Source organism: Ovis aries, chromosome 17 (assembly GCF_016772045.2).
Source record: "Ovis aries strain OAR_USU_Benz2616 breed Rambouillet chromosome 17, ARS-UI_Ramb_v3.0, whole genome shotgun sequence".
Classification (NCBI taxonomy): domain Eukaryota; kingdom Metazoa; phylum Chordata; class Mammalia; order Artiodactyla; family Bovidae; genus Ovis; species Ovis aries.
This window is the reverse complement of record NC_056070.1, coordinates 25,331,515-25,345,966: the sequence shown is the minus strand read 5'-3', so window position 1 is coordinate 25,345,966 and position 14,452 is coordinate 25,331,515. Positions and strand designations below refer to the sequence as shown.

At 39.6% G+C, this 14,452-nt stretch overlaps 1 long non-coding RNA gene across 1 annotated transcript in view; it reads right to left on the bottom strand.

The window, feature by feature from the left end:
* LOC132657988 (uncharacterized) overlaps positions 1-12,770 on the bottom strand; it is a 161,931-nt gene extending 149,161 nt beyond the window's left edge. The window contains exon 1 of the long non-coding RNA XR_009596848.1: positions 12,248-12,770. This is a non-coding gene — a long non-coding RNA (uncharacterized LOC132657988). The remainder of the gene's footprint in view (positions 1-12,247) is intronic.
* Positions 12,771-14,452: the final 1,682 nt, after the last annotated feature.

Below are 14,452 nucleotides of genomic sequence, written 5' to 3'. Positions count from 1 at the left end.
AGTCATAAAAGTGTCAGAATTATTTTAAACTGCTTGATACATAAATATGTAATAATGTCTTGGTATCTCAAGAGATAATGCAACTTGCAAATATTCTTAGGTCAGAATTTATGTACTAATTTTGTCTCATTCAGAATCTAAATTAAAACAAGCCTTGACTCTGATTACACACTGATGCAAATTAGCTTGCTGGGGCCATGATAAAATATATACTTTGATAAAGTTAATTCCTAGATCAGGATACACAAGATGGAGTTGACCCCAGTGGCCAAGCCCAGGTCACAAATCTTAACCAAGGTCAGTATGCACTCTTGGGAAGTACCAGTAAGGAAATCCAACAAAGAGCAATCACAGTCCTCCAATTCAGCTTTAGCTAGCTTAACTTACTCAAGAAAATAGGACCTGTCAGCCTTGTAAGTGGGCTTCTCAGGTGGCTCAGTGGATAAAGAACCAGCTTGCATCACAGGAGACACCGGCTCTGCTCTTAAGTCGGGACGATCCTCTGGAGGAGGGCATGGCAACCCACTCCAGTATTCTTGCTTGGAGAATCCCATGGACAGAGAAGCCTAGTGGGCTAGTCCATAAGGTCACAAAGAGTAGGACACAACTGAAGCTATTTAATGCAGGCGCACATGCACACACACACACACACACACACACACATACACACACCAGTCTTATCAGGAAATATCTGACCTCCTAGCCACCCGTGCTCTGTTTTCCTGTTGCTGCTTCTAAGTAAACATTCTCTTGCTCCAAATTGCTTGTGAGGCACTGTACTGCACCAATCTATGAACTGTTTTCCCTTTAATAAATGAAATCAAACTCATATTAAACTGTTTTATCATTTGATATTTTTGATACCCATCAATAGGCACACGCTAATGTCACCTGACATGCTCTTTCAATGAGTGAAATATTCAATTCATAATTAAAGTGACAATAGGGAAACAGTTTTTGACAGGCTTTCCCAAACACCCACTAGAATATCTATGAAAGAAAAAAAAAAAAGACACAAAGATTTATTTTTTTTAAATAAGACTATTGTTGCTATGGTAGTTCCCCTTCATTAAAATGTCTAAGAATTTTATTTTAAAAACCTAATCCCTTTTTCACATCCAAAATGAATCAGCTTCTTAAAACACAAAATAAAATAGAAAGATACTTAACCATTCCCTCACTGCCTGCCTACCAGACTGAAATCCTTAAACTGTAGCAACCATACTCCAAAATCTGTCAGTGTCCCATTACTGTAGATGGTCAGGTTTGAAGAAGATACACTGTCATACTTACAAATGACCTTTAATTTTCTATCTCAAGATATATAACTTCTCTGAAATTTCCAATATTTTAAGTAAAAACAGAATTTTCAGGTGGCAGTATGTTATTTTCGTATTGCTGCTATAACTACCATGATAATGTCTTAAAAGAGCACACATTTAGTATCTTACACTTCTGGAGGTCAGAAGTCTGATATGGGTCTCACTAGACTGAAGTCAAGGTGTTAACAGCACTGTGTTCCTTTATGGAGGCTCTAAAGGGAGAATTCACTTCTGGCCTTGTCCAACTTCTAGAGGTTGCCTATATTCCTTGGTTCATGGCCTTCTTCTACATGTAAAGTCCTGCTTCTACTCTTACATGCTTGATCCTTTTTCTAAAGCACTGTGAAAGAGTACATCTTTGCATCTTGATTTTTGGGTCTTCTAATGAAATTCTTCTTCAATATCTGACAAATGCCCTTGTTGTTGTTCTTTAGTGGGTAAGTTGTGTCTGACTCTTTGCAACCCCATGGACTGCACCACACAGGCTTTCCCATCCTTTACTATCTCTTACAGTTGGCTCAAACTCATGTTCGCTGAGTGAGTGATGCTATACAACCATCTCAGTTCCTGCCACCCCCTTCTCCTCTTGCCCTCAATCTTTCCAAGCCATGAGGGTCTTTTCCAATGTATCGGCTCTTCGCATCAGGTGGCCAAAGGACTGGAGCGTCAGCTTCAGTCCTTCCAATGAATATTCAGGGTCGATTTCCTTTAAGATTGACTTGTTTTGCTCTCCTATCTGTCCAAGGGATTCTCAAGAGTCTTCTGCAACACCACAGTTCAAAAGCATCAATTCTTTGGCATAGCTTTCTTTACGGTCCAACTCTCACATCTATACATGACTACTGGAAAAACCACAGCTTTGACTATATGGACCTTTGTCTGCAAAGTGATGTCTCTGATTTTTAATAGGCTGTCTAAGTTTGTCATAGCTTTCTTGCCAAGGAGCAAGCACATACCCTACTTAGTCTCTAACTCGGCACTTGTTGGCTTCTGTTTTCCAAAGAAGTTACATAATTTATAATTATTTAAGTTCTCTGTCTCTGTTTTACCCTATTTTTCTTTGTTTCCTTTTCTCTCTCTCCTCCATCTCCTCTTCCCCACTCCCTACCTCCATCTCCCCTCCCAGGATTCAATTATACCAACTCCCTGCTGTAATCTTTAGAAGAACAGGAATATGACTGTATTACTTATTTCTCTAAATTCAGTGCTTGGCACACCTTAGCAACAAATAACTTTATGTATTTATGAAGTGACCTCTTTTACATGTTTACCATGCCTGCCAGGAACAATTCCTAGTGTCTTACAAATAAAAAAAATAAAGATACATTCAGTGGTCCTTCATGACAACCTAGTGAGGTGGTATCATTTTTAGCCCCATTTTAAAGCTGAGGAAAGTGAAGCACACAGAAGTAATTTGATTCGGGTCACTGGTGGGAGGGACAGGATGATAAACCCCGGGCATATGACTATATGGAACCTGCTGTTAACCACTATGCTATTGCTGAGTAAATTAATGAAATGTTGTTTTCATTTTCCTGCAAATGGGTTTAACTTCCTAGAACTACTTTGACAGAATCTTTCATTTCAGAAGTGGCCTGTTTTACATTTGTTTAAAGACTCACAGTTTAAAGATTCTCCTCTTTATGAAAGAAAGAAAAAGAAAGACTGTCCTTTATGGTGCTTTCACATTATAGTACAACCTTTCAAGAAAATATTTGCTAATTTAAAATATAAACATATAAAGGCAGCCATCTTCTTGATTTGAGTGTAATACAGCTGCTAAATTTAACTATATCCAAAGGAAGCTTCAATTAATAAGAACTTTACTGATTCTCATTAAATTTTCTGACTATAACAATACATCTTGAAAAATTCCACTAGCCAGTGAAATATTTTTCATTCAGAGTAGTCGAGTGATCTGTCTTTGGAATAACAGTAAATACAGCTCCCATTTTTTTAAGAATGTCAGGAAGCCATCCAGTTGACAATATTAATAGAGCAAAAAATCTATGTTCACAGAAGCTCTCATGTCAAATATGAAAACTTGCTAAATTGCTTATCAGTGCTGACCTGCACCCAAGCTTAGATGAACTGTTAGGCAAGTTAACAGTGAGTATGCTGCTGCTGCTGCTAAGTCACTTCAGTCATGTCCGACTCTGTGTGACCCCATAGACAGCAGCTCGTCAGGATCCCCGTCCCTGGGATTCTCCTGGCAAGAACTCTGGAGTGGGTTGCCATTAAAGGTAAATAAATCTCAGAATTTCAATGATATCAATACTAATCACTGTACAAATCTTGGATTGAGTAGACAAAAAAAAAAAAAAAACGGAAAACTTACCTACTTCTTGCACCCATCTAAGAATGAAAAGTATATTTTTACCAAATTCAGAGAAAGGGGACTTTTATCACATATTTGTGTAGCCATCAAACAAATGTGATGGGATTTATTCTGATTTATCATCATATGAAAAGAATTGTTAATAAGGATGTCAAATAAATGTGTATGGCAAAATAAAATGATAAAGATGGTTTTTACAAGTAAGAATATTAACTTTTCTAAATTCAAATTTTAATTTCTGAAATCTAAGACTAGAAAGTAAGGAATATTTCTATGACCTAATTTATCATCCAAATGTATTATAATCATTCAGCATATTTCTGGATGAAAGACAAAAGTAGTTCTTAAAATTTGAATAATATTTCATGCACTGTATATGGATATATTCTGAGGACAGATGTTAGAAGTTAATTTATTATTATGGTTAACATTTAATGAATACTTACAATGTGCTAGGCACTCATCATCCTATATAAATTATTCACTTATTAATCAAAATCAAACTATGACAGGGTCCCATTTCTAGCTCATTTTTTCAGATGTGAAAACTGGGGATCAGAAAATGTAAGAATTTTCTCACTGGCAAATGCAGAGGCAAGATTAAAACACAGAAATTAGACCCCACATTCTTAAGCATGAACACAAGAAAGACTTTTACATTAAAGATTTTACAGTATTGGATTTTTGTGTTGGACAAAATTACCCAAACACATTTCCAGTCTGAAAATCCATCAGTTGTCTACAGCAGTTTTATAATAAATTGTACAATAAATTATAATTCATGAATCATGCTATCTAAAATATTTATAAAAAATTCAGTGCAATTCTCCTTTCATTATATAATAAAGACTAATTTTTATGCAGGAAGAGATCTTATGTTGTACATGTTAATATACCTCAAAAAGTTGAGCAAGATCTGTCAAAACATACTTTGAGTTTATCATTGAACACAGCCCACAGTGACCATGGAATAAACCACACAAAAACAAAGAAGTCAGAAAAAATCTTAAAATTACTGGGACATTCAGATTTCTACCCATCATTTCCTGTGAGGTACGTTCCTGAGACATTTGAGAATCATTCTGCCCCCACCTATTTTCTGCAACAAGTTATTTTATTAAGTACATTAAGCAAGAACATTCTAGATTTCCTCTTGGTTCAAACAGAATTTATTGGCAGCAGAAGGAAGTGGTATTTCTTAGTTGCATGTAGCTGTGCTACAAGACCCTCACAATCTATAGTCAGAGGAAAACAAAAAAGGAAAGTAAATAGCTACCATTTAGTGAGCAACGTGCATGCTCAGTCACTCAGTCATGTTCAACTCTTTGCAACCCTACAGACTATAGCCTCAGAGAAGGCAATGGCACCCCACTCCAGTACTCTTGCCTGGAAAATCCCATGGGCAGAGGAGCCTGGTAGGCTGCAGTCCATGGGGTCACGAAGAGTCGGACACGACTGAGCGACTTCACTTTCACTTTTCACTTTCATGCATTGGAGAAGGAAATGGCAACCCACTCCAGTGTTCTTGCCTGGAGAATCCCAGAGACAGTGGAGCCAGGTGGGCTGCCATTTATGGGGTTGCACAGAGTCGGACACGACTGAAGCGATGCAGCAGCAGCAGCAGACTATAGCCTGCCAGCCTCCCCTGCCCTTGGAGATTTCCTGGCAAGAATACTGGAGTGGGTTGGCATGTCCTCCTCCAGAGGATTTTCCCAACCTAGGGGTGAAACCTGCATTTCTTGCATTGGCAGGTGGATTCTCTACTGCTGAGCCACTGAGGAAGTCATCATGTTTTATATTCCACATATAAGTGATATTGTATGGTATTTGTCTTTCTCTGACTTCACTTACCTACTTCTGATAATCTTAGTCTGATCATCTCTGTTATCATAGATAATATAATATCAGAGTGATCTATGTTGCTACAAATGGTATTATTTCACTCTTTTTTGCAGCTGAGTAATGGTCCACCTTACAATATATACTACATCTTTATCCATTGATCTATTGATAGACATTTAGGTTGATTCCATGTCTTGGCTATTGTAAATAATGCTGCTATGAAAACTGAGGTGCACATATCTTTTTAAATGATAATTTTCTCCAGATATACGCCCAGGAATGGAATTGCCAGATCATATGGCAACACTATATTTAGTTTTTTAAGGAACTTCCATCCTATTCCTCATAGTGGCTATACCAATTTACATTCCCACTGACAGATTAGGAGAGTTCTCCTTTCTCCACACCCTCTCCAGAATTTATTATTTGTAGACGTACCAATGATAGCCATTCTGACTGGTGTGAGGTGATACCTAATTATAGCTTTGATTTGCATTTGTCTAATAATTGCCAATGTTGAGCATCTATTCATGTGCCTATTGGCCATCTGTGGACTTTTAAGGTGGCACAATGGTAAAGAACCTGCCTTCAAGGCAGGAGATGCAGGGGACATGGATTCAATCCCTGGGTCAAGGAAGATCCTCTGGAGGAGGAAATGGCAACCCACTCCAGTATTCTTGCCTGGGGAATCCCATCGATAGAAGAACCTGGCCAGCTATAGTTCACAGTATCACAAAGAGTTGGACATGACTGAGCAACTGAGCACACATTCGCTGGCCATCTGTAAGTCTTCTTTGGAGAAATATGCATTCAGGTCATCTGTCATTTTTTGATTGCACTGTTTGTTTGTTTTTGATGTTGAGCTGCATGAGCTGTTTGTACATTTTAGAAATTAAGCTCTTGTTGGTCACAATATTGGCAAATATTTTCTCCCGCTCTGAAGGTTGTCTTTCTGTTTTGTGTATGGTCTCCTTTGCCATGCAAAAGATTACAAGCCTGATTAGATCTCATTTGCTTAGTTTTGCTTTTTTCTATTGCCTTGGGAGACTGACTGAAGAAAACATTGGTATAATTTATGTCAGAGAATGCCTTATCTATGTTCTCTTCTAGGAGTTTAAAAGTATCCTATCTTATATACAAGTCTTTAACCATTTTAAATTTAGTTTTGTGTACGGTGTGAGAATGTGTTCTAACTTCACTGATTTATGTGGGACTGTCCAACGTTCCCAACACCATTGCTTAAGAAATGGTCTTTTCTGCATTGTATATTCTTGCCCCCTTTGCCAAAGATTAATTGACTGTTGATGCATGGGTTTATTTCTGGGCTCTTATTCTGTTCCATTGATCCATATGTCTATTTCTATGCCAATATCATGCCAAAGATCCACTCTGCTTTACTGGAGCGCTGTAGTATCATCTTAAGTATCAGAGAGTTATGCCTCCAGCTTTGTTCTTTCTCCTCAGTATTGTTTTGGCAATTCTCTGTCTTTATGGTTCCATATGAATTTTAGGATTATTTTTTCTAGTTCTGTGAAAAGTGTAAAAAGGGTAATTTGTTAGACAGCACATTAAATATGTGTAGACTGCTTTGGGCAATATGGTCATTTTAACAGTATTAAGTCTTCCAATACAATAGCACGGGACATTATTCCATTTCTTTGAATCATCTTCTATTTCCCCTAATTATATTTTTAGAGTGCCTTAAACATTTACAAAAATTCAACTCTATGCTGGTCATTATTTTTTATTCTAAAAGCTGTGACACAGATGTTCACACCGGTGCCCACAACATCATGAGTTGCATGTGCATACGTGCATGTGTTGGGGAGTGAGGTGCAATGATAAAACCTAATAAATAAAATAACCATGCTTAATACATATATGGCTAGGTACTATATTGTTAGATTAATCAGTGATATCTTTCCCTTACTTCAGATTTTGTGTTTTTTACTGATTATCCTTCGAGAAAGGAGAAAGATCCACACTTCAGGTATTCAACAGACTGGTTCCAAATAGGAAAAGGAGTACATCAAGGCTGTATATTGTCATCCTGCTTATTTAACTTATATGCAGAGTACATCATGAGAAACGCTGGACTGGGAGAAACACAAGCTGGAATCAAGATTGCCGGGAGAAATATCAATAACCTCAGATATGCAGATGACACCACCCTTATGGCAGAGGGTGAAGAGGAACTCAAAAGCCTCTTGATGAAAGTGAAAGAGAAGAGTGAAAAAGTTGGCTTAAGGCTGAACATTCAGAAGACGAAGATCATGGCATCCGGTCCCATCACTTCCTGGGAAATAGATGTGGAAACAGTGTCAGACTTTATTTTTTTGGCTCCAAAATCACTGCAGATGGTGACTGCAGCCATGAAATTAAAAGAGGCTTACTCCTTGGAAGAAAAGTTGTGACCAACCTAGATAGTATATTCAAAAGCAGAGACATTACTTTGCCGACTAAGGTCCGTCTAGTCAGGGCTATGGTTTTTCCTGTGGTCATATATGGATGTGAGAGTTGGACTGTGAAGAACACTAAGCACCGAAGAATTGATGCTTTTGAACTGCAGTGTTGCAGAAGACTCTTGAGAGTCCCTTGGCCTGCAAGGAGATCCAACCAGTCCATTCTGAAGGAGATGAACCCTGGGATTTCTTTGGAAGGAATGGTGTTGAGGCTGAAACTCCAGTACTTTGGCCACCTCATGCGAAGAGTTGACTCACTGGAAAAGACCCTGATGCTGGGAGGGATTAGGGGGAGGAGGAGAAGGGGACGATCCAGGATGATATGGGTGGATGGCATCACGGACTCGATGGACGTAAGTCTGAGTGAACTCCAGGAGATGGTGATGGTCAGGGAGGCCTGGCATGCTGTGATTCATGGGGCCGCAAAGAGTCAGACATGGCTGAGCGACTGAACTGAACTAAACTGAATGAAACCAGAAGAAAAGAAAACAGCTTGCCAGAATTTTTAACATTTGATTTGTAGATCCTTGACCCAGTGTGCATCATAGCGTTAATTGCAAAGCAAAAAGGGTCTTGGAAAAGCAAGAGGCAAGTTGGGGTTAAACTTGAATTACAGTTTTTCTCAAGTTGGGGGGTACCGAAAACTATGGGCACTAACAGTGACGGAACAGTGACCCAAGGCTTCCACGAGGGGTGGCCATGAGCAATGCAAGAACAAGTGACCTTGGCCACGGGTCACCAGCCTCAGCAGAGATTTTGTGACTGCAAGTATAGAATAGTGATGGTTTAGTCGCTAAGTCATGTCCAACTCTTGTGACCCCACAGACTGTAGACCACCATGTTCCTCTGTCCATGAAATTTCCCAGGCAGGAAAATACTGGAGTGGGTTGCCACTTCTTTCTCCAGGGGATCTTCCTGACCCAGGAATCAAACCTGTATCTCCTGGTCGGCAGGCAGATTCTTTACCATTGCGCTACCAGGCTTCCCACAAATATGGTATGGGAACAGTTAAAAAGTGGCAAACAAGTAGGTCGCCACTGTTAAATGTGGGTGATGGGAATATCAGCAGAGACAGTCATAGTCACCAGAAGCATTCATTCATTCCCTGGGCACCAAGTAGGCCTCTCAGACTCTGGAGGGACACTAGGTTGGAAAGGAGAACCTACCAGACAGAAGACAGGATTTCCTGTAAAGTTAGAAAGCTAAAGGGTGATGGCAAAATAAGTTCTAAAAAGAAATTAAGTTTTCACTTTCACTTATACTTGACACATCTTGGCTTAAAGGCTGTAATTAATACCTGCCTGGTTGTAAAATAATAAAAGTATGTGTGAAGTACATAACATGAAAGACAAAGGTGTGATTAATATGTCACAGAAAAAGTGACATTTGAGAAACTTGAAAGATGACCAAAGGCTTCCTTAGCAGTGGGAAGAGCACGTGCAAACTTAGAGATAGCAGTAATATCATGCTTTGACCTTGGTACCATCAGCAATCCATTAGTGTACAAATGGAATATAAAAACTTACAAGCAACTAATTTTAGGAGATGTGGAGTAGAGAGATCAACATAAAATTCACCCAATGAGTAGGATAATATTCTTCAATCACACTGGTTCTTCAAGTGTGGTTAAAGGAATCCGAGTGACTCCAGAAAACAATTTTTCAGGGGGTCTACAAGGTCAAATATATTTTTCTAATAATATAAGGCATCATTTGCCTTTTTCATACTCTTCCTCTCACAGGAATGCAGTGGCAGTTTCCAGGGGCTACAAAACAGATGAGATCATAGAAGACTGAATGTAAAAACTGAGATGAGGACCTATCTTCTATGAAAGCAGACATTAAAATTTTCAAGAATGTAAAGCAATGCCACCCCTCACCTTTTTGTTTTAAAATTATTATTTTTCATAATAATATCATATTTATATTAACATGCAATTAAATAAACTTTAAAAGAGTTTGAAGATACGTCTTAATTTCAAACATGGTATAAATACTGTTACATAAGAGCCCTCCAAAAAAAAGCTTTTTGTTGTTTGCCCCAATAATTTTCAATACTATGAAAATGTTTGAGACTAAAAGCTGTGAGGATCTGTTTTGAAACCTTACATGGGCTCAGTGTATAGGCTTCATACTTCTCAATACTGAGATAACTATTATGATAAAATGGAAAATGTGAATAATCAACATAGTCATTAACCACAACTTCAGAGTTAGTATATGGAAAGGATGCCAAAGCATTAATAGTGAAGATGGGTATAGAAGTGGTTGCTATAGGTTTAAAATGGAACTGAAGGGTAGTATAAATAGATTATTTTTTCAAAAAAGGAAAGTAATCATGTGGTAAGCAGATATGCCTTTTATTAAAAGCTTCACTATCATTATTTGTGCTAAGAAGAAGGAAAGAAAAATTTACACAACTAAACATCTGCAGATTAACTAGTACTTTATGCACAAATAGGCTGAGTGTCTTAAAAACAAAAAGGGAAGAACACTTTGTTTTTAGTGTCCAAAATGACTATCTTCTGGGATAAATTAAAATGGTCAAAAATTTTAGACTCAGTGAGAAAAGAAGGTGGGATGATTTCAGAGAATAGCACTGAAACATACATATGAACATATGTAAAACAGATAGCCACTGGGAGTCTGACACATGATGCAGGGCAACCAAAGCCAGTGCCCTGTGACAACCTAGAAGGACGGGATGTGGAGGGAGGTGGGAGGTGGGTCCAGAATGAGGAAATGGGATGATTAGGTATCTACATGGAATAAATAAAACTGGACTGTATCATCACACTAGGCAGAAAAATAAAATAACACCAGGTGGATTACAGACTTACATGTTAAGACAAAACAAAACAACAAAAACCCTACAAAGCCGGCAGAAGATAACCTAGGAGATATCATCTTAGAAAATACCTAAAATAAAATAGAAAAGCACTAACTACAAAGCAAAAACAAAGCAAAAATACAAAAAAAAAAAAAATCCACCTAAAACAGTCATCAAGGACAGCACGAAGAAAGTAAATAGACATCACAGAACAGAAAAGGGGTTTCAGCATGTGAAACTGACAAAGGATTTATACTGAGGATCAATAAGAAAACACAGACAACACAATGAAGGAAGAAAACTGGGGAAAACACCTAAACAGACACTTCACAGCAAGAAATATCCAAATGGCCTATAAACATAAAAACCACCCAAAGGCCCAAAGTCAAATGGGTTTCAATATTAATATACTGTAACATAATGCACATAACGAGAACAATACACAGAAATGAAAGGTAAAAATTAAATCTACATGCAATGATCTGGACAAATTTCATAAACATGGTTTTTAGTCATACTAACACCATGCAAAATAATTCATACTGAAAAATTCTGCCATGTAAATTTCAAAAACAGACAAACCAGACCATACATATGGTTTAGAGTTGAAAACACAGATTTTAAAATTCTGAAAGTCGGAAACTTCTTCCCATTTTATGGGTGAATTTCAAGAACCAGAGACCAAGTAAAGGCAAAGAACTCTCTGGTATTAAAAAAGAAAAACAGAACTTATGGAAGATGGCGGAGGAATAGGACGGGAAGATCACGTTCTCCCTCACAAATTCCTCAAAAGAACATTTCAACGCCAAGCAAACTCCACAAAACAACTTCTGTAGGCTGGCAGAGGACATCAGGCAACCAGAAAAGCAGACCATTGTCTTCAAAAACAGGTAGGAAAAAATATAAAAGACGAAAAAGGAGACAAAGGAGGTGGGGAGGAGCTCCGTCCCGGGAAGGGAAGCCCGTCCCGGGAAGGGAATTTTAAGAAGAGAGGTTTCCAAACACCAGGAAACACTCTCCCTGCCGAGTCTGTGGCGAGCCTTGGAAACACAGAGGCAACATAACAGGAAGGAAAAATAGATAAATAATTAAAACCAACAGATTACAAGCCCACCAGTAACTCCCCCAGCGGAAAAGCAGCACAGCCGCCTGCATCCGCCATTGGGAAGTGGGGGCAGGGCAGGGACGCGCGGGAGGCGCGGGCTGCAGAGCTTTGTAAGAATCGGGCAGGAACGCCCCACGCGCAACCAGAACGATCTAACTTGGGCTAGCAAACCAGACTGTGGGATAGCTACCACGCGAAAAGCTCGAACATAAGACACCGCCAGGACCGAGCACAGAACAAAGGACGGAGCGGAAAAAGCCGGCTGCAGACCATTCCCCGCCGGGGACAGGCAGCCAGAGCCGTAAGGTCTGGAAAGGGGCAATTGCAGACCCGGAGAGACTTTACTTACCTAACTGCAAGCAGGCTCCTTTGCTAAGACTTCTGGGGGTGCTGGACAGTCACAGTCTGCCTCACGGGGTGCGCCAGCGGTCCACCCAGAGAGCTGAGCGGCAGCGGCGGAAAAGGTGACAAGCCACGGCGATCGCGCTCGCCAAACTCCTGAGCTACTCGGACCTGGGAAGGGCACAAAGCGCAGTCCCAGCCGCATTTGTGCCTCTGAGGGCTGCCTGAGGGCCGAACCTGAGCGGCTTGGACCGGGGAAGTGCACGCAACCTAGGGCCGGCCCCAGACGGCTCCCGGCTGAGCATCGTAGAGCCGGAGTGGTTGGTGCGCCGCGAGAAAGGACAGGTCAAGCGGGGCAGAGATACTGTGTACACACGACAGTGCTATTTGTTTGCAGCATCCTCCCTCCCCACAGCGCGACTGAACTAGTGAGCCTAAAAACCAGCAAACAGAAGAAGTTAAACAGAGGGAACCACCTTGGAAATGAGCCCACACGGCCCATAACATCAGAGAAGAATCAGATATATTTTTAATTTTTAATATTTTTAAAATCATTCTTTTTTTTTTTTGCCTTTGCTTTTTTTTTCTTTTTTTTCCGAGCTTTTTTCAATTGTTAAGTCTTCTATTTCTCCTCTAATTTTTATTTCTATAACCTAGTATTACTATTTTTTTTAAAAAAGACCTTTTTTTTTTTTTTTAAGGCAAACACCATATATACTCTTTGGATGGTTGTTGGTGTTTTGTTTGTTTTTTGTTTGTTTGTTTGTTTTTAATAATTCTTTTTTCCTTTCTTCCTTTTTCCTTCTGCTTTTCTTTAATATTGTATCTTTGAAAATCCAACCTCTACTCCAGATTTTTAATCTTTGTTGTCAATTTTGTACATTTAAAAACCCAAACTTCACTACCCAAGTTTACCTGAGAGCGAGATTACTGGCTTGTCCACTCTCTCCTCCTCTGGCCTCTCCTTTTTCTCCACCAGGTGGCCTCTGTCTCTTTTCTCCCCATCTCTTCTCTATCCAACTCTGTGAATCTCTGTGTGTTCCAGACGGTAGAGAACACCTAAGGAACTGGTTACTGGCAGGATTTGTCTCTCTCCTTCTCATTCCTCTCTCTTATCCTCCTGGTCACCTCTGTCTACTTCCTCCCTCTCCTCTTCCCCGTATAACTCTGTAAATACCTCTGAGCGGTCCAGACTATAGAGCGCACATAAGGAAGTGACTACTGGCTAGCTTGCTCTCTCCTCTCTTGATCTCACCGCATCTCATTCCAGTTACCTCTAACTACCCCCTCCATCTTCTCTTCTCCTTGTAACTCAGTGAACCTCTCTGGGTGTCCCTCAAGGTGGAGAAACTTTTCATCTTTAACCTAGATGTTTTATCATCGGTGCTGTATAGATGGAGAAGTCTAGAGGCTACTGTGAAAATAAAACTGAAAACCAGAAGCAGGAAGCTTAAACCCAAAGCCTGAAAACATTAGAGAACTCTTGAATTCAGGGAACATTAAGCAATAGGAGCTCATCAAATGCCTTCATACCTACACTGAAACCAAGCTCCACCCAAGGGCCAACAAGTTCCAAAACAAGACATACCACGCAAATTCTCCAGCAACACAGGAACACTCCCCTGAGCCTCAATATACAGGCAGCTCAAAATTATCCCAAAACCTTTGATGTCTCATAACCCATTACGGGTCACTCCACTGCACTCCAGAGAGAAGAAACCCAGCTCCACCCACCAAAACTCCAACACAAGCCTCCCTAACCAGGAAACCTTGACAAGCCACTGATAGAACCCCACCCAAAGTGAGGAAGCTCCATAATAAAGAGAACTCCACAAATTATCAGAATATAAAAAGGCCACCCCAAACACAGCAATATAACCAAGATGAAGAGACAGAGGAATACTCAGCAGGTAAAGGAACAGGAGAGTTGCCCACCAAACCAAACAAAAGAGGAAGAAGTAGGGAATCTACCGGAGAAGGAATTCCGAATATTGATAGTGAAAATGATCCAAAATCTTGAAATCAAAATGGAAACACAGATAAATAGCCTAGAGACAAGGATTGAGAAGATGCAAGATAGGTTTAACAAGGACTTAGAAGAAATAAAAAGAGTCAAAATATAATGAATAACACAATAAATGAGATCAGAAACACTCTGGAGGCAACAAATAGTAGAATAACGGAGGCAGAAGATAGGATTAGTGAAATAGAA